Raw genomic sequence first — 26,588 nt, forward strand, 5'->3', positions numbered from 1 at the left:
GTGGAGGATTAGCCTATTCAGCCACGGCGCCAGCCTGGGTATAGAATCTATAAACCAAAAATATACCTTAGCTCAACAAGCATGTAGTTGTAAGTGGCACCAACACATTTAACATATTTTCATGTGTGATGAATATTTTAATAGAGATGTACAAGATATCGCAAGACTAAATAACATAGTACCTAATATAATCCTAGGATTCAGCAAATATTTCCCAGGATTTAGAATATCAAATTTTACAAAAATTATGAGCCATAGTTAGAGAAGGCATCAGCAGCATTTAACATGCAGAAAAACAGAGGGAAAATACTCCTAAATAACTTGACTAAAATCTGTAGTATTCAGAGTCCCATAGTAGGATTTGAACCCAAAATTCAGCTTAGAGTTCTTAGTTTTATATCATGCTATGATTAATCTGTATATGCAAATATGCGTAGTAGTTAAGAAAAATAAAATATAAAACCTAATTAAAAATGATTTTTGTAATCATAAAATACTGCCACTACATATTATGGCCCACGAATCAGAGAAATATCTGAATACAATTACTAAATCAGTAGTTACCTACTATAAAAACAAGTTAATGTCAGAATAAAAAATAAACTTGATATAAATGTAACTGTAAAGAAAACAGATTGCTAACCTTTAAATGTATGCCTAGCTGACTATTCTAATCACTAAAATTGCTATGCAAATTTCTTTTCATTGTAAAAGTGATTCTTTCAGGTCAACTCTCCATTTCCCAGAATGCCATTTTACGCTTCATTGTTGCAAATCCCGAGTTTAATTTCTCCATTGCACTTTTATTTGCCTTGTTTAGATCCAAGATACTGAGCTTTTTTAATTTATAGTTTCCTTTTGATATTAATAGATATTTATACAGTTGGCCTTTATTTCATCTGTTCTTCCATTATTTTGCTTTGTTAAGTGAGAGAAAATATATGTGGCACTTAGACTAGTTCCTAATCCATAATATATTTTTTTTTTTTTTGACAGGCAGAGTGGACAGTGAGAGAGAGAGAGACAGAGAGAAAGGTCTTCCTTTGCCGTTGGTTCACCCTCCAATGGCCGCCGCGGCCGGCGCGCTGCGGCCGGCGCACCGCGCTGATCCGATGGCAGGAGCCAGGAGCCAGGTGCTTTTCCTGGTCTCCCATGGGGTGCAGGGCCCAAGCACCTGGGCCATCCTCCACTGCACTCCCTGGCCACAGCAGAGGGCTGGCCTGGAAGAGGGGCAACCGGGACAGAATCCGGAGCCCCGACCGGGACTAGAACCCGGTGTGCCGGCGCCGCTAGGCGGAGGATTAGCCTAGTGAGCCGCGGCGCCGGCCCTAATCCATAATATATTGATGGTTTTCATGATTGCCCTTATTTTTAATGTTCTTTCAAATAAGACCTGTGTTTTTGCCTTTGTTAGGAAATACCGTTTGTTGAGTTTTTCCTTTTGTTTCTACATTAAATAATTTCAAAAGAACATTTTTTAGATATTAACTATACACTACCTATGACACTTAAAATGCAGATATTGATTATCATTTAGAAGACCTGTTTATATAGTCTCTGTCTCAATTTCTGCTTTGTAGTAAGCATTAAAATTATTCTGCTGTTCTGTATTTAAGTTACACTCTGTTCTTTTTCTATTGTGTTTATTTTCCTACTGCTTTAATTTTGTTTTATAACTTATCTGATATAAAATTGAAACTCTGTATTCCCCAAAAGGTATCTCCAGTTTAGAAATACATTTCGGAAAGTTCATGTTCCACAGGATATTGCCAATTCTCATTTTGTGTCATAGATCATTCTTTCCTTGGAGCTGTTATTTCCCAAGAGGCAAAAGTAAGGAAGTCAAAGAAGTAGGGCTGACATCTCCAAAACAATGCAGACGAGGGCCGGTGCCCTGGCTCACTCCTCTGCCTATGACACTGGCATCCCATATGGGCACCCGGTTCTAGTCCCAGTTGCTCCTCTTCCAGTCCAGCTCTCTGCTGTGGCCCGGGAGGGCAGTGGAGGATGGCCCAAGTGCTTGGGCCCTGCACCTGCATGGGAAACCAGGAGGAAGCACCTGGCACCTGCCTCGGAAGGGCCCAGCTCAGGCCATAGTGGCCATTTGAGGGGTGAACCAACTGAAGGAAGGCCTTTCTCTCTGTCTCTCTCTCTCACTGTCTAACTCTGCCTGTCAAATTTTAAATTTTTTTTAAAAAATTTAAAACAAAACAATGCACTGGAAGTACAACATTGGTTCCATTGTCTAGGAATGTGTATTTTAACCTCTGACACAAGTGAGTGGGATCAAGAGGTAAAAAGTTTCCTTTGACTCATTTTTCCTCAATTGAGACTTGTTTGTTTAATGAATACAAATAGACCACTAAGCAACTAACAGTTTATCTCAGTCTTGCTGTTTTGACTAAATATACCCTGGAAATTCCTCCCAAATTCTAGTAAACTGTTTCTTCTTTAGTTGAATTTCTGAACCGTTTTTTGAATTATTCTAACTTTTCATAGATTTAAAATCTCCTCACAAGTTTTTCCCCATGTGAAATTTATCAAGAAAACACACCTGCACACACATGAGCAAGCACGCACACACATCCACAAAAATACACAGCAGGGATCACTAATATAATATCACATGCTTAGGTTGTGGCCAATGCACTGGAATTCATTTTCACCATACATTCAAGCCTCTAAATTTTTAGTTATAAAATTATCTTTCCAGAAACCTGTAAAAGGATATTTGTAGACAAAATAATGCAACCTTTTTTCAAACTTCCCTCTGAGACATGAGAAACCTGAGGTTTGTTGTCCAGATGCTTGGATGAGATAAGAATGATTCATGTTGTTCCCGGGCATAAAGCCTGGGTGTTCTAAAAGACAGCTTTTAGGGCCAAAATCAGATAAAATCAATCAGGACAGACCATTCAGCTAAGACTGAGATTTAGAGGAGGTAGTCATAGAAGATAAGTCCAGGCCTTCAGCACAGAGGGAAAACACTGAGAATATCCCAGATATCTTATTAAGGTGCATGGGAGGTATGCGTTGAGATGCTAACGTAAAACCTTTTGAATTGTAAAAGTGTTTGTGGAGATGTAGTGGCTGAGAGGCTCAAACTACCTCAAGCGAATTGGAACTTTGAACTTATCCTTAAGTTAAATATTAGCAGTACTGGTATGTTTAAACTGTGCTTTAGATGTGTTAGCATCCACTGATAATTTTAATACTTCATAGTTGAAAGACTCATGTTTATATGGAATAGGTGGTTTTATAACAGATTTTATAAATGTACATCAATCTTTTCTTCTCTAAGTCTCCATTTAGACTCTATGCAATCCAACATTTCTCATATTGAAGTAGGCAGGCATATAGGTTAAAATCGATTAGGCTTGTGAGCTGGAAGACCACGCCTTCACCACACCCCTGTGTGACCTCATCCCCCTATACCCACACCTGGGTGCCCACCAGCCAATCAGGTGTTTTGTTGTTTTTTTTTTAATTAATTTATTTTTTTTCTTTACAGGCAGAGTGGATAGTGAGAGTGAGAGAGACAGAGAGAAAGGTCTTCCTTTGCCATTGGTTCACCCTCCAATGGCCACCACAGCCGGCGCACTGCGCTGATCCAAAGGCAGGAGCCAGGTGCTTCTCCTGGTCTCCCATGGGGTGCAGGGCCCAAGGACTTGGGCCATCCTCCACTGCACTCCCGGGCCACTGCAGAGAGCTGGCCTGGAAGAGGGGCAACTGGGACAGAATCCGGCGCCCCGACCGGGACTAGAACCTGGTGTGCTGGCGCCGCTAGGTGGAGGATTAGCCTAGTGAGCCGCGGCGCCGGCCCGCCAATCAGGTTTTTAACCACTCCTCTTTGGAAGTGGGTTAAAAGCCTGGGACATGGTGTGTCGGGCCCTTCTCTTTTCCCTGGCCTCTCTCCAGGAGAGGGCTTGCTGTATCCGCGCACCTTCAGGGCGCGTGGCCTTCAGGCCACGTGCCCTAGGCTTCCTGGCCTAGATGCTCCTCCATGTGGCTGGTTCCTGGTGCTCAGTATGAACACAGATTTACCTCTCTCTCTCAAATAAAGCTCTCACTCTCCTATGCATCTTTCTCACTAAATAAAGGCTTAAAATGTACCATGCTTCCTCGTTTATCTGTGCCACTATTTAGAATTCTTCTCTAACTATTAGGCAAGAACCCTCTCGGGCTTATTAATATTGGGGTTTTATTAATAAGCATATGGTGAAATCGTATGGCACCCCAAATTGCGGTAGCCCATGTGGCACCCCACATAGCACTTCTGGGGAAGTCTATAGGGCCACATTTTTGTGTAAATTTTAGGGGGTCATGTCCGATTTCAATATAATTGTTTATGATTTCTAATTTTTTTTTTGACAGGCAGAGTGGATAGTGAGAGAGAGAGACAGAGAGAAAGGTCTTCCTTTTGACGTTGGTTCACCCTCCAGTGGCCACCACGGCCCGCGCTGATCCGAAGGCAGGAGCCAGGTGCTTCTCCTAGTCTTCCATGGGGTGCAGGGCCCAAGCACTTGGGCCATCCTCCACTGCCTTCCCGGGCCACAGCAGAGAGCTGGCCTGGAAGAGGGGCAACTGGGAAAGAATCCGGCGCCCCGACCGGGACTAGAACCCGGTGTGCCGGTGCCGCAAGGTGGAGGATTAGCCTATTGAGCCACGGTGCGGGCCTTGATTTCTAATTGTTATGATTTAAGCTATTTAAATAATAAATATATGGTAATACCTTTTTAAGATAATAGGTGGAGGCATTTGGCACAGTGGTTAAGATGCTACTTGGCATGCCAATAATTACCATTTCAAAGTACCTGTGTTCAAGTCCAAGCTCCAGTTCTAATTCTACCTTTTGCTTGCTAATGTGCACCCTGAGAGTAAGCAGGTGATGTCCCAAGTACTTGGATCCCTGCCACCCTCATGGGAGATCTTGATGGAGTTCCAGGCTCCTAGCTTTGACCTGGACCAACCCCAGCTATTGCAACCATTTGAAGAGTGAAGCAGCAGATGGATATTATCTTTCTCTCTCCCTCTCTCTCTCTCTTTCTCTCTCTCTCTCTCTGTATGTCTGTGTATAAATCTGCCTTTCAAATAAATACATCTTAAAGTAAAATTTCCTATTTTCACCATATATATTTTCCTTACTGAAATTACCACGATTTTATAGTAGTTTTTGGCTTGAATCAAAATAGATCATTCTTTTTAAATAGCAGAGCCAGAGTTTGAAACAAAATGTATCTAGTACAGTGTTATTTTCTCTGTAACAAAAAGACTTCCAAATCAACCAGCCAGTTAACCGAAAAACAAACAAACAAACAAAAAGGTGTTCCTATTCAGGGAAAATGCTGGGTGATTTAACATTTTACCTTTTATGCATAATACCTTGCTAAAGGAGAGGTAACCTGGTTCTACCCTGTCACTGCCTTTGTATCAACAATTCTGTATTTATGTAATTGCTTTGTCATCCATAACAGAAAAGTAGCTCTATATTGTACTGTTTTCAAAAATATGACTACAGGTAGTGAGACCAAAGAAGGCCACAAATATGATCACAAACCAATTCAAGATGAAGGTGAACTTTGGAAAACTTGAGAAAAAACATGAAGAGAGAAAAATCAAAAAATTAAATAAAATATTATAAAAAATTATTCATAATATTAAATTTGTGTATCTGTTTAAATTAATATTAAGTAATTATCTGTTTTTGTCTCTTCAAGAAGACCGTAATAGTTACAGCTTTGCAGACAGCCAAACCTGGTTTGTGCATAATCCTTAGCACACAACTAGCTTTATAACTTTACGGAGATAATTATTCTCTCTAGTCTTGAGATGTGTTCTTGCTCACTTGTTTTATTTGCTTTCAAGGTTTTTTTTTTTTTTAAATATTTATTTATCTGTATGTCAGAAATGTAGAGAGATAGGGAGAGACAAAGGAGAGATTCTCCAACCACTGGTTCACTGCTCAGATGGCCACAACAGCCAGTGCTGGGCCACACCAAAGCCAGAAGCTTAATCCAGTTCTCCCACATGGGTTGCAGGGGCCCAAACCCTTAGGCAATCTTCCATTGCTTTTCCCAGGCCTGCCGTTAATAGGGAACTGTATTGGAAGTGGAGCACCAGGACATGAATCAGGATTCATATGGGATGCCAGTGTCAGAAGCGGTAGCTTTACCTGCTATGCCAGCCCTCATTTATTTTAATTTTAATAAAAGATAAAATAACAGTGCCAAACACATAGTTGTTAATGAAAATTGTATAATAAAATTTCTGTATAAGTGACTAATAGAGCTCCTGGAACAAATTCTATGCTCACAAAAATTTAGCTATTATTAGAGTATTAGTACTTTATGCTCCATATTCCAGTTTAATAAATAAATAAATAACCATCTGAAAGCAGATGAATTCATCACAAGAAAACCACAGACCAACATTTGTTATGAATATGAAAGCACATAACACCCAAATAGTAGCAAACAAAATCCATCAACTTTTCCAGCCATGCACTGTTGGTTTAACATCTGAATATCAAGTGATATAATGCATCATATCAATAAGAAAAATAAGTAAATATCAATGATCATATCAAGAAACACAGAAAAATTATTCCACAAAATTCACCTCCTGTTCAGCATAAAAAAGCCCTCATCCAACTATAAACAGAGAGGAATATCCTCCTGACAAAAAGCATCTGTGAAAAATCTCTAATACCTTACTTATAGTGAAAGACTGTAAGTTTTCATCCTAAGATAAGGATCAAGATAAGAACATTACTCTTACTATTTCTATCCCTGTTTAAAAAAGGAAAATGATGCAGACATTTCTTCAAGCATATATATATATGTGTGTGTGTGTGTGTGTGTCCAATTTTATATAAGTGTCAAATATATTGTAAGTGCCCAATAAGCATATGAAAAAATGCTCAACATTGTTAATCACCAGGAAACAGAAAATCATAATCACAATGAGATACTGCTTTACACCTGCTAGGATTGGTAAAATAAAAAAACAAAAAGATAAGAAGACTTTGGGAATGTGAAGAAATCAAAATCCTTGTGTGCAACTGCTGAGGATGTCTAATGTTTCACTCACTTTGGAAAACATTGTAACTAAACATATTGTACTTTATAAGGAAGCAGTTTCACTCCTAGGTACATATCTAACAAATGAAAACATATCCACACAAAGCTTGTACATAAATGTTTTAGCAACATTAGTTATAGTAGCTAAAAGGTGGAAACAACATCAGTGTCAATCAGTGAACACGGACAGACCATACAACATTTACAAAAAGGAAGAAACCAACTTACAAAAAGGAAGAAAACCTCCTAAGTGGAGGAGTTTCTTAGAGAAGGTATAGGCATCATAGCAACTCCAGATAAGGCACAACCTCAGCTTGTGCCTGATAAAGAGACCGGATGAAACAGAAGCTGAAACATGAATTGGCCCCTGTCAACAGAAGCTTCGTGAACAGAAAAATAATTGCTCAAAAATAATGGCATAGAAATTGAGTCCCCTAATTGGCACTGCCCTTTCCACAAGCTCCTTCAGCATACCTTCAAGCTGATAGTGTGTATAGATATTAACCTTTCCAATGGTAATCAAAGGGCATTTGTCAGCTACTATGTGGACAATGAAAATATCTATAAAGACTAAGGAGATAACTCAGAAGTCTGAATATAGATCTATCATATGACCCAACTATCCCACTCCTGAGAATTTACCCAAAGGAAATGATATCAGCATATGAAGGAGTTATCTGTACCCCAATGTTTAGTACAGCTCAATTCACAATAGCTAAGATGTAAAATCAAGCCAAATATCTGTCAAATGAAGACTGGATAAAGAAATTATGGGATCTGTACACCATGGAATACTACACAGCAGTAAAAAATGAAATCATGTCATTTGCAACAAAATGGATGAAACTGGAAAACAACATACTTAGTGAAGTAAACCAATCCTAAAAGGACAAATACAGTATGTTGTCCCTGATCTGTGGTAACTAATAGAGCACCTAAAAGGTTATCTATAGAAGTGAAATTGACACTTTGTGATATTATGACTGAGCAGCCCTTGCCTCGACTATTGAGGAACAGTTTTTTTTTAATACTATTTGTTGAACCCTTAGTATAAAGTTAATCATGTGTATAAAGTTAATTAAGAATAGATATTCGTAAAAAATCAGAATGGGAGTAGAAGAGGGAGTAGGAAGAAGGGTGGGAGGGCGGGTGGGTGGGAAGAATCACTGTGTTCCTAAATTTGTATTTGTGAAATGCATGAAGTTTGTATAGCTTAAATAAAAGATTCCTGGGACAAAACATTAAAAAATGAAAATAGATTGTCTTCAAGGTTACACTTTAGCTAGATGGAAAGAGAATGTTTTCCTAGATGAATCACAAAAAAATAATTTCTTGAAGATACTGTGACACAAGATTTAAAGTCATATAACATTTTTGTGAAAATAGATGATGAAATTTAAGGAGTGCTTAACAGTGAATGATACAACATAATACATGTCCATTGTATTTTAGTTTTATCTTTAAGGCTAAATTTGAAGAGGAACTTATTAGCATGTAAGTACTCCATGTTTGAAATAAGAAGATTTTAAGTATGACTGAAGGGGTCAAGGGAGATCTTAGATTAAAAGCAACATCGGAACTTGTCTGAAAGAAGACACAGTTTTTGTTAAAGATTTCATATATAAAGAATATGATGAAATATACATAGTTATAAATGTAAAGTATGTATTTGAGGAAAGAGGAAATTATGCTTGTCTGGTAACACATCATCACACTTTCTAATGCACTTTCCATCTCCTACCAATAAAAACAATTGTTCATTTTTATGGAAGGTTTATCAGTCTACTGCTGTTATAGTGAATTAAATATTCAAACTAGCCAAAGCTAACAGAAATAATTTAGAGAGATAGAAAAATAGGTATGGATGGAGGGAGGGAGGGAGGGAGGGTGTGAAGGAGGGAGAGAGATGGAGACAGAGAGGGAGAAAGGCAGGAAGATCCATATGATTGGTTTAGTTTTTCTTTTTTCATTAAAGGTGTATCTCTTCTTCCCTTTCTTATTCTTTTAGCATTAACCTATCTAAGATATTCAATTTAAGGAAATAACTGAAATGTAACATTTTACTTGTATGAAAAACTAATGACTAATCTCCAGGTCTTTTTCCCAGTATCTTTGCTTGGTTGCTAACTCCCTCACTTCACTCTTAACTCACTGTTTCATTCTCTATGCATGAACACTGCCTGTTAGTTGAACACGCTTTTTAGTGTTTTAGTGCATTTACATGCATATGGATATATATATGCTCAACAACTTGTTTGGGTCACTTAACAAAACATTTTTAGGTCACACAAAGTCACTATCAAATTTATTTTTTGTAATTGGTATATATTATTTCATTGTATATATCAATAGTTTATTGAAACTTTCCACTGCTGTTGGATATGTATACTGTTCCCAATCCATTTTTTTGGCATTCTAGGAATGCCGAAATAATTGTATATACACATGGACACACATACACAGACTTGAACAAATTCATGGAAAATGTGTTAATGAAACAATTATGCAGCATGGATTTCAAAGCATTTTTGAAGCAAAATAAACATCTTTGTATTCCATTTTTCCACAAATGTTTTGAAGTACACTCACAGTAGGGTGGTGCTGTATACATTTGAAAGTACTATTGAGAAATATAGATTCTATTTGTAGATACTTGGCAAACGTGGTATTTCTGTGTCAGAATTACATATATTTTATTGATATATACTGCTAAGCTTCTACTTGGCTGTATTTATTTCTTTTCCAACCCAACTTTTTAAAAAATTCATGATTCTTCTCTTTCTAACATATGATATCACAAATCATTTTTTGGATCAAATACTCATTTAATTTGCATTCCCCTAATTACGATGAGACTAAGCATCACTTTAGACTTATTTGAATTCATTTGAACTTTCTTTTATAATTATTATGCCTTTTAAACTATTTAATGTGTTCAAATTTCTAAGTATGATACCCACATATATATGTACATGCATGTACACATAAGCGTATTGCGTATGTTAGAGAAAAAATCAGGTAGGAATCGTGCTGAACACAGTTTAGTAGTAGCTATTCCTGAAGAGTGTAGGAGGATTTGGGCAGAGTCAAGTCTCAAGGGAGATGGCAGTATTGTTTGATGATTCAAATAAGCCTAATTTTAATAAATATTGATGTTAAAATATTAAAATGATGTATTTTGCCAAGGTTTTTCTATAATTACAATTTTAAATTTGTTTATATTATTACAGCTTGAATTCAAAGGACTCACATAAAAAAAACCTTATATCTTCAGTTCTGGAGAATTTTATTATCTTGCCTGTAGTATTATTGACTTCCTCTACTTTCCTCTCTTCTGGCTTTTCTATCAGATGGGTATTAGAACTCCTGGAACTTGAGCCGGCGCTGTGGCTCAATAGGCTAATCCTCCACCTTGCGGCACCGGCACACCGGGTTCTAGTCCCGGTCGGGGCGCTGGATTCTGTCCCAGTTGCCCCTCTTCCAGGCCAGCTCTCTGCTATGGCCAGGGAGTGCAGTGGAGGATGGCCCAGGTGCTTGGGCCCTGCACCCCATGGGAGACCAGGAAAAGCACCTGGATCCTGGCTCCTGCCATCGGATCAGCGCGGTGCGCCCGCTGCAGCGGCGGCCATTGGAGGGTGAACCAACGGCAAAGGAAGACCTTTCTCTCTCTGTCTCTCTCTCTCACTGTCCACTCTGCCTGTCAAAAATAAAATTAAAAATATATATATATATATAAAAAAAAGAACTCCTGGAACTAGTTTCTTATCCTATAACATTATTTTTTTCATAACTGCTTAGAAAGAATGTTTTTAGCTCAGTGTTCTAGTCCACAAATTTAATTTTTAGGATCTGCATTCAATTATTATCCCATGAATTAAGGTGAGGTTTCTCTCAGTACATATTGTTGTAATGTCAAAAATAGAACTAATTGCTTATTTTTTTTCTTAGCAATCTGTTCCTTTCTCATCTATCAATTTCTTCTCTAGTGATATTATTTATACATATTTCAAAGTTTCCTTCTGTTTACCCTTGGGGTTAATTCTGTTTATATTTTTTGTTTTCCTCAAATATTTGGTGATCCTGATCATCTGTTCATGTTTATAGTGTGTGGAGGTTCATCAGTCTGAATGGTTGGAAAATATTTTTTCAATTTGAATTAAAAATCTTATGTTCCTGACAGTCATACAGTTTTTATCAAAATGTCTTGGGCTTTGGTGCTCTTTAAGAATGCTAAAAAGTCCATCTTAGTAGGTTTTCTTCAGTTTATGCAAATGGCTTATTTTCTAGGTACCTGAGTTTTCAATCCCAATAGTGTTGTATATAATTCCCTCAAGGGCGTATTTTCGGACTGTGGTTTTTTCTGCTATTTGATTTCATCTGCTATTTGATTTCAGGGATGGATGCTTCAAGATTGCTGTCTATTGATTGAACAGAATACTCTTTCCAAACTTATCACGAATGCATGTGTGCATGTGCACACACAGACACAGAACCATACACACAACCCTTTTAAAAATGACAGATAAATGCGACAAAATACTTGGCTAGTCTCTAGAGATGTCTAAATACAAAGCAAGTGAAGGATTTACGCACAAGTGTTCATTTCTCATCAGACTCAGTCCCTTTGAGTACTTGCCGTTTTTGCAGTTGCTATTAGTTAGGATAATTGAATAAAATGCTAAAATGTAAAACCATCTTTTCTAAATAAAATATGTTCAAGTGATCACTTCTTTCATTGGGTGCAAAAGGAGATATTCTTTCCTTTGTATTTTTCCCTTTTCCTTAAACTTTCTTTGTTCTTTTATTGTCGTTTCCTCTCTCAAAAAGGAAAAGGGGGAGATTTTAATTATAATTCGCATTTTAATTTAAACAAAAGGGGTGAGGTAAAATTTACCCCTATTTTCTTTGTCAGTTTCTGTGACCTTTTAAAAGAAGTTTAAAGGACTTCTTTTGCATTTTCTTTTCTTAAAAGGAAAATTATAAGAACTGAAAAGACTTCATTACCCACTTGTAGCATCATATCAGACATAAATGATAAATATATCATAGTGTCAATTGTAAATATTTCATTTAAATATCTTTTACCTTAGAATTCACAATAGTGTGTCTTCATTTTTAATGCTTAATCTGAAGTGTAATTAAAGAGATTTTGTGTTTCTCTCCTCATTGTTTTCTCTTCAGGTTTGCTTTAGCAGAATTTGAACAGTTATTAGCAATAGAAGAAGTGCTAAGCAGATTGCCCATGCAATGTCTCTAATTTGTCCATCAGTGAATTTTGAGGAACAAGGAGCAAAATATAGAGCCCTAGGAATTCTCAGTTCTTAAAATTAATATTTCCTTAGCATACTGGAACATGTACATCTACTAGTATGAATATTTTAAAGAGCTAACAAGTACCATATGCCAATAACAATCTGCACTGCCTTGCTCTGGCACCTGTGCTATTAACAGCTTAGCAGGCATTACATTCAGCAGTCACAATCATAAACTTGGAATTTTCTATTCAGCTCCCATTTGTCACTATTGTCACTTAAGAATGGAGGATGACTTTCCTCTCCCCTCTGCTGTGACAACAAGTAAAGCTGATTAAAATTGTGTGAACATTTTTAATCTCCTATATTCCTTTGCTTTCTTTGCTAAGATTATTCCTGTGAATACCTGGTATAACACTTTATATTTCTCCTTGATATTTCTAAGATTCACTCTTATTCCTACCTTCACTGCTGCTAGCCCATCTCAGGCAGCCATCAACTATCTCATGGATCACTGCAAGAACCGCTTAACTCTTCTCCTTCAAATTCCAGCTTCTTCAATCTACTACCCACATTGTTGTCAGAGAATTCTTTTAACATGGGAAACTTATTGTCATTCCTTGGCCTAACTCTTCCATTTATTCCTGTCTTCTTTGTCCTCATGATAGATTCTGAATTTTTTAGCATGGCTTCTGTGAACCCTGATCTTGAGGCATTTTATTCCCTAATGTCATCTTTCATCATTCTCCACTTCTCTTCTTCACACTTGAATTATACAAAAGTATAAGTAATTTACTCTCAAAGCATTCTTGTTTCTAATCTCTAAATATTCATATATAATTGTGCCAGAAATTCTGTACTCAACTTCCCCTTTTATTAAGAAAAATCATAATCATCAGTTCATGCCTTTCTTATATGTGTCCAAAGTTTCTGGTATTTAGCATACTTCGGTTTTTTAAATTGTCTCCTTGCATTCTTTTATAATTGAAGGCAAAGTACATTTATTTCAGGATTCAACATTACCCATCATTGTTGTTTAGTACTTAGTATAGTTTTGGCTTATAGAAGGTGCTCAATAAATGTGTTGTAACTGCAAAATTACACGTTTCCTTGGAGTTGCATTATTCTTGGACAGTATTTGAATAACTAAAGATTTCATGCTCAAATGAATTTCTTTATATTTTATGATGGATCCAATCATAAATTCATTCTTCATACTTTTATAAGAGTCTATAGTTTTTAAATACTCATTTTATGTTAGTAATGTGATAAATAACAAATTTATAAATAGGATATTTTAATATAAAAATGAATATTTGAGGAACTAATTGAATAGTACTATTGATTTCATGCTACCTTCCAGGGAATGTAGCCAGTACTAGAGCTACAAACACAAATAAAATATGGTGAGTATTCATTAATGACTGTCTACACTGTCCAGATCCTGTTACAGAGTTATGTTTGGAATAGTCAATAGGTTTATAAATGGTTTGAATACATAGTGTGGAAATAAAAGGAACAAGGTCAAATATATAAGTTGCTATCTTTAGAAGCAGGATATCTGGTAATTTCATTGTTGAAATGAAAGAAATTGAGGGAGGAAGAGGTTTAGCCAGATTTCATGATTTCCATTTTTAATAGGGTAATATGAAATATTTATTAGTCATTCCTTCATGTATATTTGTAAACTGGACCACTGAAAATGCTACTCTAGAGTTTCAGGGAGAGTCCCATTACCAGAGTCACAAATACAGGTAGATGTTATATAATTAAAAATTTTCCTTTTATGCTTTACTCCTAGGAGAAACAATTTAAGGCTTTTAAATTATCTAAGAAATAGGAGTGCTTTTGATATTCATGGGTCTTTGTATCACATCCTATTTTGTACTAAGAGAGATGATGACTCTGGTTCACTGTTGATTACCGTGAAAACCAAGCATGTGATTAGAATATTGAATCTTGGGGCCGGTGCCATGGCGCACTAGGTTAATCCTCCACCTGCAGCACTGGCATCCCATATGGGCACCGGGTTCTAGTCCCAGTTGCTCCTCTTCTAGTCCAGCTCTCTGCTGTGGTCCAGGAAGGCAGTAGAGGATGGCCCCAGGTGTTTGGGCCCCAGCACCTGCATGGGAGGCCAGGAGGAGGCTCCTGGCTTTGGATCGGTGTAGCTCTGGCTCTCTCTCACTGTCTGTAACTCTACCTGTCAAATCAATAAATAAAAAATCTTAAAAAAAAAAAAAAAGAATATTGAATCTTCAGGGCCGGTGCTGTGGCGCAGTGGGTTAATGCCCTGGCCTGAAGCACCAGCATCCCATAGGGGCACCAGTTCGAGACCCGGCTGTTCGGCTTCCAATCCAGCTCTCTGCTACGGCCTGGGGAAAAGTTAGAAGATGGCCCAAGTCCTTGGGCCCCTGCACCCATGTGTGAGATCCAAAAGAAGCTCCTGGCTCCTGGCTTCCGGTTAGCACAGTTCTGGCCCTTGTGCCCAATTGGGAAATGAACCATCAGATGGAAGACCCCTCTCCCTCTCCCTCTCCCTCTCCCTCTCCCTCTCCCTCTCCCTCTCCCTCTCCCTCTCCCTCCCACTCTCCCTCTCCCTTTCCGGCCCCCCTCCCTTCTTCTCCCTCCCTCTCCCTCCTTTCCTGTCCCTCTCCCTCCCTCCCTTCTCCTCCCTCTCTCTCCCTCCCTTTCTGTCCCTCTCCCTCCCTCCCTTCCCCTCCCTTCTTCTCCCTCTCCCTCCCTCCCTTCCTCTCCCTCTCCCTCCCTCCCTTCCTGATCCTCTCCCTCCCTCCCTCCCCCCTCTCCCTTCCCCCCTCTCTCTCCCTCCCTTCCTCTCCTCTCTCTATGTAACTCTGACTTTGAAATAAAAAAAACTAATGTTGAATCTTTGAGTCAGTCTAACCTCTGAGGAAAGAAGTGGGCTGGAGTTGAGTTATATGGATTGTTTTGCAATCAATCATGCCTATGTAATGAAACAGTAATAGAATCTCTTGACATGAAGCTCAATGGAGTTTACTGGTTAATCAAACTATCAGTGTATCAGAAGTTCATACACCCTGTGTTCTGCTTTTAGCCTTCTCCAAGACTTCTATGTGTCTATAATTTGGTTGCTTCTGATCTGTATCCTATATGACAGAACTGTAATCATAAATGTGATGTTTTCCTGAATTGTGTAAGTCATTTTTGTGAATTCTCAACCTACCGGGACTTGCAGAACCTCAGAGATTTATAGCCATTTTTTCAGATGGGCAAATGGTGTAAACCTTGAACTCACCTAGTATCTGAAAAAGTGGTCTGATTAGGAATAACCATGCCCTTTGGCAGTAATACTCAAAACAGAATAAATTTAAGGAAGACTGAGTTACTGACTAAATGAGTTGTTACTGTTCTGCAGACTCATGAAATGGGAAGTACCTGAGTCACTTTCATTTTCACCTTTGTTCCTCTGCTTCTGTCTTGGTAGCAGTCACATTCATTTTCTCTCATGAAAATATCCTTTGGTTACCCTTCAGTTTTCTCTTCACTGCTTGGAAACCCCGGGAGACATTTAAAAAATATAGATCAGGTTGGCTTTTAGAAAGTTAAAAGATTGCATTAACCCCTAATGCACATTAGTCTCATTGTAGGTGGTAGTGAACCTCTAAATCCTGACTTAAAAGTTGTTTATTTCCAATAAAAAATGACCCAAATCACTCTTGCCATGACCATAGTAGTCTTTATCCTAATAACCAGTTTCAACTCACTGAGGAACCAAGTGACCCTTCAGATGTACAATTCATAAGGTACACCCTTGAAAACAATTTACATGTGTTCTGTTCTACAGCAACTGTGCATCTTTGCACAAAAAGGTGATCTCAGCATCAGCACTTGGCAGCCAACTGTACCTTGTGCTTGCTATGTTGACAATACAACTCTAAGCTGAAGGTAAGTTCAGTGAGACAATAATTAAAAATAACATTCCAACCAAACAGAGTACAAATTGATGTTGCTTAAATAACATCTAGCTACATATACCTTCTAGAAAGATAATATTCAGTTCACACAAAATTTATACCATTTAAAGAGATAATTCTGCACCTAACTGGAACAAAAGAAAGGCCTTGTTGGAATTTAAGTTAGAAACTTTGAATACATTTCAAAACAAGATTTGCCACAGTTTTTACAAGTTTACTTATACCATTTAAACTCTTATCTGCATAAGAAATTAATACATAATTAAACAAGTAAATTAAAAATCTTTCTTAGTTGCAAAAGTGTTCTACAAAACAAAAAGTTAAAAAGAATGAGCTCCCTACTCCACAAAAACATTGTTTTCTTTTCTTTGTTCATAGTCACATGGTACTTAGGTAGCCAGCACAATTTAAAGCATGAAGTAAATAAACTGTTAAACTGCTGCTATGAAAAAGACAGAAAATATCATGTGATAATATCAGCACACGTGAAGAGGAGAGCTGCAATATTATTCAGCCATTTCTGTGAACTCTAAATGCAAGAAGACTGACTATAACCAGCAATTTACGGGGAAGTGAGTCTTTGGAAATCAACTTATTCGTTATTTGATACTTTAATATATTGTTTCATCAAATTCAAGGAACTCTCTTAGCCACCAGTATAATAAACAAGAACCTTAGAAAAGAATCTTAGAAATAAGGCATATGTTAAAGATCGAGGTTCCAGAATGAACAAAATTTATCCAATTTGAAAGCACGTAGGTGATATGTTGGAACTCACATGGGAGTGTTGGAGTTCTGAACTTGTCTTTTAACCTAGCCCAACACAGGCTGTTGCCAACAGTTGGAGAGTAAACCAGTGGATCTCCCTGTCTGTCTCTCTATCCCTCTCTGTTTATCTTTGTCTCTGCCTCACAAATAAATAAAATTTTAAACATAACATAAGCTTCTTTGGGTACAAAAGTGGAAATTAAAGCATTTTCCACAGTATAAATTTCCATTTACTTTCTGAAGAACCCCCCTCTTTTATTGTACCTCAACAATAAACAGTGATAAAACAACAAAAGGTAGAAAATAATTCTATAAACTTAATAGACTGAACAACGCCACTTAGCATCTGCATAGTATCTACAATCAAGGAAAAACAGGTAAAATGTTCATTAACACTTCAAGAGGCATCAGTGTTTGAAATTTTCTAAGAAGGAAGTGATGACTTGAAATTGTTAGCTAGTGTCGTAATCTGAATAAAAATGTGACAGTAATAGAGGAGGTAACATAAACAAATCTTGTTGATTCATGAAGCAGTGCTGAGTATTTCTTAGATAATTAAGAATATGTGTTATTTTTCTCGGGATAGTTCTTCAGCACTGATGAGACTGGTTTATTATAAAACTATTGATTGCATTTCCATTGAAGAGTGAAGAAGGGAGGAAATAGTTTCAAGGGAGCAAAACTCAAGCTAATTATTTTGGGGTCAGTGCATCAGTAGATTTTTCTTTTGTGGGAAGGGGAAATTAAGTTTCTCCTCTTTGAATTAAATTTTTAAGTGATGATCTTTGTCTTATGAGAGACATAAAGTTATGCTTAATTCATCAAAAAGAAATTAATAATATTCATCATTAGTTTTCCAATTTTCTGCTAATGTATCTGAAAAATCAGTGGATGATGGTCCTGCCATCCACATAAGAGACCCAGAAGAAGTCCCTGGTTTCTAGAATTGGCCTCACTCAGACCTTGCCGTTGGGTACATTTGGGTAGTGAACCAGTAGATGAAGGAACTGTCTCTCTCTCTCTCCCCCTTCTCTGAACTCTGTCTGTTAAATAAATAAATAAAATATTTTAAATTTTTGCTAAATATATACAATGCTCTTATTCATTTTTGTCCCTCTATGATAATCTTATATTTGAGATTTTATTTCCTATCAGCAAGATTTTATTCTTTATTGTGGATCGGCATAGGCCAATGCATTCAAGAGCTAGCAAAGATGACATTTTTAACCACATAACTGATTGAATTAATAATTTTCATTTATACGTTTATTAGTTTTTTGGTTTAACAAAATGAAATAATTTATAGATGAACTGATTGGTGTACTTTTGACTAAACATACTAACAACTGCAGAATGAGACCACATTTAATGTTTCAGCTTTCTCTTCAATGTAGTAGATGAAAACATTGAAACATAACTTTAGGGTTATTCTTTAAGTTAAATCAAATCCCCTACCTACTAGATACTTGCTCTCTAGAACTATCAGAGAAATACTTCAAAGCATAACTGGCATCATTGAGTAATGATGTGACATAAAAGGAAGTTATGGGAATAAATATGAGGCTGACTCCAAAACACTTCAGCAATTCCTTATTCTAGGCTTCAAACATCCCTGATGAAGCAATGGAAATCAATCATTTCCTCAACGTGAAGCTTGACCTTCAGAAAAAGGTCGAAATGATTTGCTGCAAGTTTATGAAGAGGTGCAAAGAGACCTTCATTAATAGTCTTTTCAGCTTATGTCATTTTTTTTTTCACCAAAGTGATCTTGAAAGAACCTTCAAAGGAACAGAGATCAGAATATGATTAAAACAGCATCTTATTATCCATCCTTGACTCAGCCTTTCCAAACTTTCCATAAAAACATAAGAATGAAGACACAGAAGGAGACAAAATCTCATAGAAATAAGAAATAATATTCCCAATTATCACACTATTCTCTTTAAGGAAATTTCACTAAACATTTGTATATAAGTATTTATAGAGTTGAATGAAAATCATAGCTCTTTACAAACTCATTGTTTTGTGAACCAAGAGAGAAGGTAAGCAAATTATTCCCCTCCCACTATGTGAATCCTGACTCAAAGACTCAGTACCCAGAATTATCTGCAATCCAACTCCAAAATGGCCAACAGACTTGTGAAAAAAAATGCTCAGGAGCCGGCGCCGCGGCTCACTAGGCTAATCCTCCGCCTAGCGGCGCCGGCACACCGGGTTCTAGTCCCGGTCGGGGCGCCGGATTCTGTCCCGGTTGCCCCTCTTCCAGGCCAGCCCTCTGCTGTGGCCAGGGAGTGCAGTGGAGGATGGCCCAGGTGCTTGGGCCCTGCACCCGCATGGGAGACCAGGAAAAGCACCTGGCTCCTGGCTCCTGCCATCGGATCAGCGCGGTGTGCCGGCCGCAGCGCGCCGGCCGCGGCAGCCATTGGAGGGTGAACCAACGGCAAAGGAAGACCTTTCTCTCTGTCTCTCTCTCTCACTGTCCACTCTGCCTGTCCAAAAAAAAAAAAAAAAATGCTCAGGATCATTAGCCATCAGAGAAGTGCAAATCAAAACTACAGTGATATTTCACCTCACCCCAGGCTCTCATACAGAAATCAACAAATGATAAATTCTGGCAAGGGTGTGAGGAAAAGGTACCCTAATCCTCTACTGGTAGGATTGTAAACTGATGAAGCCACTGTGGAAGAGTATGGAGATACCTCAGAAATCTGAATATAGACTTATCATATAACCCAGAAATCCCACTCAGAGGAATTTACCCAAAGGAAATGAAATCAGCATATGAAAGAGTGATCTATATCCCCATGTTAATTGTAGCTCAATTCACAATAACTAAGATATGGAATCAACACAGATGTCCATCAACTGCATACTGGATAAAGAAATTATGATACATACACACACACACACACAATGGAAAAAAATGAAATCCTGTCTTTACAACACAATGGATGTAACTGGAAACTATTATACTTAGTGAAATAAGCCAGTCTCAAAAAGACAAATACCATATGTTTTTCCTGTTTGTGGTAATAACAGAGTACCTAAAAAGTAATGTGTAGGATGGCCAGCGCCACAGCTCACTTGGCTAATCTTCTGCCTGTTGTGCCGGTACTCAAGGTTCTAGTCCTGGTTGGGGTGCCGGATTCTGTCCGGTTGCTCCTCTTCCAGTCCAGCTCTCTGCTGTGGCCCGGGAGGGCAGTGGAGGATGGCCCAAGTGCTTGGGCCCTGCACCCGCATGGAAGACCAGGAGGAAGCGCCTGGCTCCTGGCTTGGGATCGGTGCAGCGCACCAGCCGTAGCGGCCATTTAGGGGGTGAACCAATGGAAGGAAGACCTTTCTCTCTGTCTCTCTTTCTCACTGTCTTACTCTGTCTGTCATAAAAAGAGTAATGTATAGGAGTAAAATTGATATTTTGAGATTTGATGATTTTTAACAGCCTTTGTCTCACTGTTGAGAAACAGTGTTCTTTGTACTATTTTTCTTTAAATCTTTACGTAGTTTAGGGTTAATCTTTTGAGTATAAAGTTAACCGAAAATAGATCATTGTAAAAAATAAGAATGGAAATAGGAGAAGGAGGAGAAAGAAGGGTGGCAGCATGGGTGGGAGTGAGGGCAGAGTGGAAAGTATTACTATGTTACTGAATATGTAGGAAATACATGAAATTTGTATAAATTAATTAAAATTTAAAAAAAACATGTACTTTCATGAGTCCAACCCAAGAAGTTTTTAATAAAAGAATCATTGGGATATAGAGCATAAATGCACATTATTAGTAAGCATCCTAAATAATTATTTGATACACTAAAGTTTGAAAGAGTCCTGAATAATTCCTTGATACACTAAAGTTGATATTACATTTGATCGATTTTCTGATGAGAGATTCCAGTGAACAGACAAGCCTGTAGTGAAGGTGTACATATATGGTCTAACAATGGAGATACCCAAGTCTTTTCTGTTGAGTCTTCACATGTATTAATATAGCAGATCATAGTTTTAAAACCCACTTGATCATATATAAGGCTTTATATTTTTTCATGCGTAAAATGAGAAAAATAAACTTTCTGCTAAGTTAAAAGATACCCTTATTTTGTTAATCTGAGTCAGGCTGACATCAAACTCATATCTTAGCTTGCATAATAAGAAATTGCTACTCCTGGTCTTAAATTGATCTGTGATAAACTTATGTCTTCTGTCAAGGCATGTTTTCTAATAATCTTTTAATCTTCACTATTCTGTGTAGCATAGCGTGAAGTTAATTCTTTCTAGGGACTTGAATGCCAAACTTATTGAAAAATAAGACAATTCCTTACAGAGTCTATATGATAACATTAATAGATGAACTCTTCATGAATTTCATTTTTGAGGATAAACATAATATTAGAGCTCAATGATTGTGGAAGTTGAGAAAACTTTAGCAGAAAACGTACTCCTGTCATAGAGCTGCAGTTGGGGCTTATATCATCTGAATGCATTTTTTTAATCTCTGCTTTTTATTTAATTTGTTTGAGAAGCAGAGAGAGAGAGAGAAAAACAGAGTGCTCCCATCCATTAGTTCATTCCCTAAATACCCATAATAGCCATGGCTGGATCAAGCCAATGTCAGGAGCCCAGGACTCAATTTAGTTCTCGCATGTAGTGGCAGAGTCCCAACCACCAGAACTGTCATTTGCTGCATACTGTGCCTTCGCAGTAAGCTGAAATTGAGAACTGAGCTGAGATTTGAACCCAGTTCCTCTGATTTTGGTTGCAAACATTCCAAATGGCATCTTATCCACTAGGCAAAATGCCTTTCCTGTGTGACATACTTAGGTAGCAACCAGAAATTACACAATAAAACTTTATTTATTTGATTTCAATCATGGGCTTTTGAAATCAATAATCAATAGGATTATCATTAATGGGTGAATCTGAATGTATCTTCCTTAGAAGTTAGGAAGTAACTAACTGTAAATTGTGTGACTTAGGAAATAAAAAATAAAGAAGTGGACAAAAATGTTCAGAATCATAACCATGTCTAATTTAGATTAGTTATGTTTTTGGCTAATTCAAAGATTTCATCTTTTTTTAAAATTTCTGGTAGTGTGTCACTCAGAACGAGTGTTTGGCCTGGATTCCCAGCTTCAGGCTTTAGCATTGCCGAACTCTGGCAACTGTGGGCATTTGGAAAGTGAACCAGTGAATAGGTTCCTCTATCTCTTGTGCTCTCCTCTGTCTGTCTCTATCTCTTGTGCCTCTTCAATAAAATTTTTCCAACTTAATATCATTACTTTTGAGAAACATTTTTAATCTACATTATAGTCAAAGGCTTACTGCTCCACTAAGTAAAGAGATCAACAAATAAAAAGTAAAATGACCACAGTTGAGCAGGATAATAGGCAAGGCTATAAATAATAATTAAATGAAAAAAATATTCAACTTAATATAAAGAAAATATTAAAATATCCACAGCATAAAACTATTCCCCCCACTCCCTCCAACCACCCTCCTTCTCCCTTCTCCCCTTTTTTTGTAAGATAGCATTTTAAGATTTATTTATTTATTTGAAAGTCTGAGTTCCACACAGAGAGAAGGAGAGGCAGAGAGAGAAAGGTCTTCCATCCGCTGGTTCATTTCCCTATTTGCCGCAATGGCCAGAGCTGTGCTGATCAGAAGCCAGGAACCAGGAGTTTCTTCCAGGCCTCACATGCAGGTGCAGGGGCCCAAGGACTTGGGCCATCTTCTATTGCTTTCCCAGTCCACAGCAGAGAGCTGGATCAGTCATGGAGCAGTCGGGACTCGAACTGGTGCCCACATGGTATGCCAGCACTGCAGGCAGCAGCCTTACCCGCTACACCACTGCACCGGCCCATTTAAGATAACATTGTAAATTTACATTACAGTAAAAGGGTTTATTATTTCACCAACTTAAAAGTAGTTTAACAAGTAAAAGGCAAAAAGACCCTAGTTTAGTTGTAATATAGACAATAGCTATAAACAATTGAATGGAAAAATGACAATTTAACCCATATACAGTAATTTTCAAGTAATCACAGAAAATTAAAACTATAGAAGTATAACACTGCTAGTCATTGGTTTGACAAAGCTATAAAACGAAGTTTTGGGGACCAGCACTGTGGTATAGCGGATTAAACCACCACCTGCAGTTTCATCATCCCATATGGGCACCAGCTCAAGTCCCAGCTGCTTTGCTTCCAATCTAGCTCCCTGCCAATGCACCTGGGACATTGGAAGACAGCTGAAGTGCGTGGGCACCTGCACCCATATGGGAGACCTAGAAGCTCCTGGTTCCTGGCTTCAGACCAGCCTAGCTCTGGCCATTGCAGCCATTTGTGGAGTGAACCAGTGGATAGATGATTCTCTCTCTCTCTCTCTGTCTCTCTCTCTCTCTGCCTTTCAAATAAATAAAATATATTTTAAAAAAAACAGTTTTACAAAACTGTATTTGCTGCGATGCTGATACCCACAGACTGTGTGTGTGTGTGCGCGCGCGTTATGTGTGTTAGTGTTAATTTAGTTTCCACATATAAGGGATTTATCTTTCTGGGTCTCACTTATTTCACTCACCACAAGGAAGGCAATATTATTATATTCTTAGAATTTTATACATGCCACATTGAATTCGTTAAAAATAAATTAAAAAATCAAAGTTTTTCTCCATTGTTCAGAAAAAAGAAGATAAAGCAATGGGCTCTGGCTGACCTAGAAGGAAGCAAATTTCTATTCTGTGAACTATCCATGAGGACCACAAAGAAAGGCCCCGCAAGAGCTGAGAACGACTCCTGGCCAACATGCAGGGAATAAAGTAGACACTTCAGTCCCTCAACAACAAAGAATGGAATTCTGACAGTAATAAGAATGAGCTTAGTAGTGTATTTTCTCTCAGTGCCTCCAGTCAGCTTGGCCAACATCTTTATTTTGACCTTGTGATGACCTTAACAGAGAACTCAATCATGCTATGCCCGTCTTCTGACTCACAGAATTATGAGCTAATAAATACACTTGGCTTTAAGCTGCTAAAAAAATAAAATAGTCACAGCACCATTAAACGTGTAGTAGTATATAATTCTTAACAGTTTGTTTGACAAAGATATAAAACAAAGTTTGACAAAATCTGTATTTTCAGCAAAACTGATACACACATGTCCTTTTTCTTTTTTACATTTTAGCTTCTACATATAAGGGAGAACATGCAGGGTTTGTCTTACTGTGTCTGACTGGGTTAGGGTTATTAATATCCTGTTGTATATAGAAAAAGTAGTAATTGTACAATACAAACTCTAGTTACAGCTCTAAGAACAACTGTTTCTGTTGAATTTTCCCCACCTACTGGAATCATTTAGCTCCAAGATTCTGTAATAGATTTTATGAAAATTTATTTTGCTATCATACAGATTGCATGAGGAATTATTGTATTTTTCAGTAATTTTAGGTAAAGCTTGCCATTCAATTGCCCAGAAAGAATTAACTTCACATTAGTTTACAGAGAATAAATGAATGTTAAAATATTATCATAGAGGTGGGCATTGGTGTAGGGATTATGATGCTGGTTGGGATCCTATGTTGGAGTGCCTGGGTTCAGGTCTTGGCTTTGTTTCTGATTCCAACTTCCTGCTGATGTGCACCCTGGGAGACAGCAGTCATGGTTCAAGTACTCAGTTTCCTGCCAACCACATGAAAGACCTGAATGGAGTTCTGGGCTCCTAGTTTTGGCCTGTCCCAGTCCCAGCATTTGGAAGTATTTGGAGTGTGAATCACTGCATGGGAGCACTCTCTGTTTTTCTTTCTTCTTCTGTGACTTCCATGTCTCTCTGCTTCGCAGATAAAAAAGAATGATTGTCTGTTGGCATTTTGGATCACAAGATTTGTTGAGAAAAACTAGAAATGAAACATCCTGATAAGGATGATAATGATGAGCCATCTATGCAGAAATTCTGTCTAATATGGAGCAGTGGGAATGTCATTGCTCAGGTTATCTAGGAGGAACACTATCTTGTAGACAGGAAATATGGTCAAGATTATTCCAACCACAGGTGCTCTGTCCAATTTGAAAGCAGCATCTCCCCTTGGTACTGCAACCAAAAGAACAAGGGAGATATCTAGGAGTAGATAAAAAACTGAATGTAAGTCAGAAACAAAAACAAAAAAAAATGAAACCCACTGAAAACAACAAAAACTATATTTGATAACACTGTTGTAGTAAATTGTTTAATTTTTTATTATCATGTAAATATGTTCAACGAGAATCTCTAATAGTATTTTTGAATGTATCCAATGAATCATTTAGGGATCAGAATTAAGATTTTAAAACTGATTCACAACCATGGATAAGAAGATTTGTATTCATGAAAGACATGTAACTTGGGTGAATTATATGTTTTCTCAGACTGGTTCAGTCGTTGTCTGAATATAAAACAGGCTCAAAATTGGTGTCTCTTAAATGTGAGTTGGGTTCTCTCTACTGTAGAAAGACCTCATAAATCTATGTGTAAGTGAGATTAGTAACTAGGAATGCATAATAAGCAGCTGAATGAATAAAAAAGAAATATAATCTGTGGGGAGGAGGCACAAAGGGCAGGAATGCTTATAAAGAATTAGGGCATGAATGTTTAAAACAGTGCACCCGTTCAACTATAAGTACAGCCTACAATGCATAAGTGAGAAAATAGGGTCAAGTAAGAACTATATTATATGTTAAAGGAAGCATTTATCACTATAGATATCTTGAATTCTCTTACATATGTTTTGATGAATTTTGTGTCCCAGAGTTTGAGAGAATTGCATTATTGCTGATATAAATTAAAAATATATGTGCACAGCTGGCGCTGTGGCTCACTAGGCTAATCCTCCACCTGCGGCACCAGCACCCCGGGTTCTAGTCCCGGTTGGGGCACCGGATTCTCTTCGGTTGTTCCTCTTCCAGGCCAGCTCTCTGCTGTGGCCTGGGAGTGCAGTGGAGGATGGTCCAAGTGCTTGGGCCCTGCACCTGCATGGGAGACCGGGAGGAAGCACCTGGCTCCTGGCTTCGGATTGGCGTGGTGCGCCGGCAGCAGTGCGCCGGCCGTAAGCGGCCATTTGGGGGGTGAACCAATAGAAGGAAGACTTTTCTCTCTGTCTCTCTCTCTCTCTCACTGTCTAACTCTGCCTGTCAAAAAAAAAAAATGTGCACAAGATAACTATTTGTTTAAAGATGAATTAACTTTATTGGGAAGGAAAGAAAACTGGTGGAAATGGTATGATTGAGATTCCCCCTGAAAATTCATTATAATTTTATCATGAAACACTGACAATTTTTATAAAATGGAAACACTAGAAAACACACAGATAAGGAAAGGAAACTATTGTGGGGAGCAACCCGGACTGGACTGAGTTACTGGAATTAAGACTTATTCTATGCATCTGCTCTCCCACAATATGGCGCTGGGAGAGGAGGCAACAGCTTCTACCCAGCTGCCTCTCACCAACTTGACAAGCTGCAGGACCTGCTCCTGATTGGAGGAGAGCAGCATACTCGGCGTGTGGGCAGCCGAGTTAG

The 26,588-nt window shown here is 38.0% G+C and overlaps 1 protein-coding gene across 8 annotated transcripts in view; it reads left to right on the plus strand.

Annotated features, from left to right (window-relative positions):
- Positions 1-26,588, plus strand: part of LOC149128838 (synaptobrevin homolog YKT6-like) — a 145,175-nt gene that overhangs the window by 24,342 nt on the left and 94,245 nt on the right. For 3 of the 8 annotated variants that reach the window (XM_089318808.1, XM_089318813.1, XM_089318826.1), the window contains exon 2: positions 16,155-16,255. The exons of 4 other annotated variants lie outside the window; for them this stretch is intronic. The gene's annotated coding sequence lies outside the window, so the exon portion shown is untranslated. Of the gene's footprint in view, positions 1-16,154; positions 16,256-16,662; positions 17,128-26,588 lie in introns of those variants that run through there. One more of the 8 variants, XM_089318821.1, reaches the window with a different exon arrangement.

The sequence above is a fragment of the Oryctolagus cuniculus genome, chromosome 1, assembly GCF_051225735.1.
Source record: "Oryctolagus cuniculus isolate XC-2025 breed Fujian yellow rabbit chromosome 1, ASM5122573v1, whole genome shotgun sequence".
NCBI lineage: Eukaryota > Metazoa > Chordata > Mammalia > Lagomorpha > Leporidae > Oryctolagus > Oryctolagus cuniculus.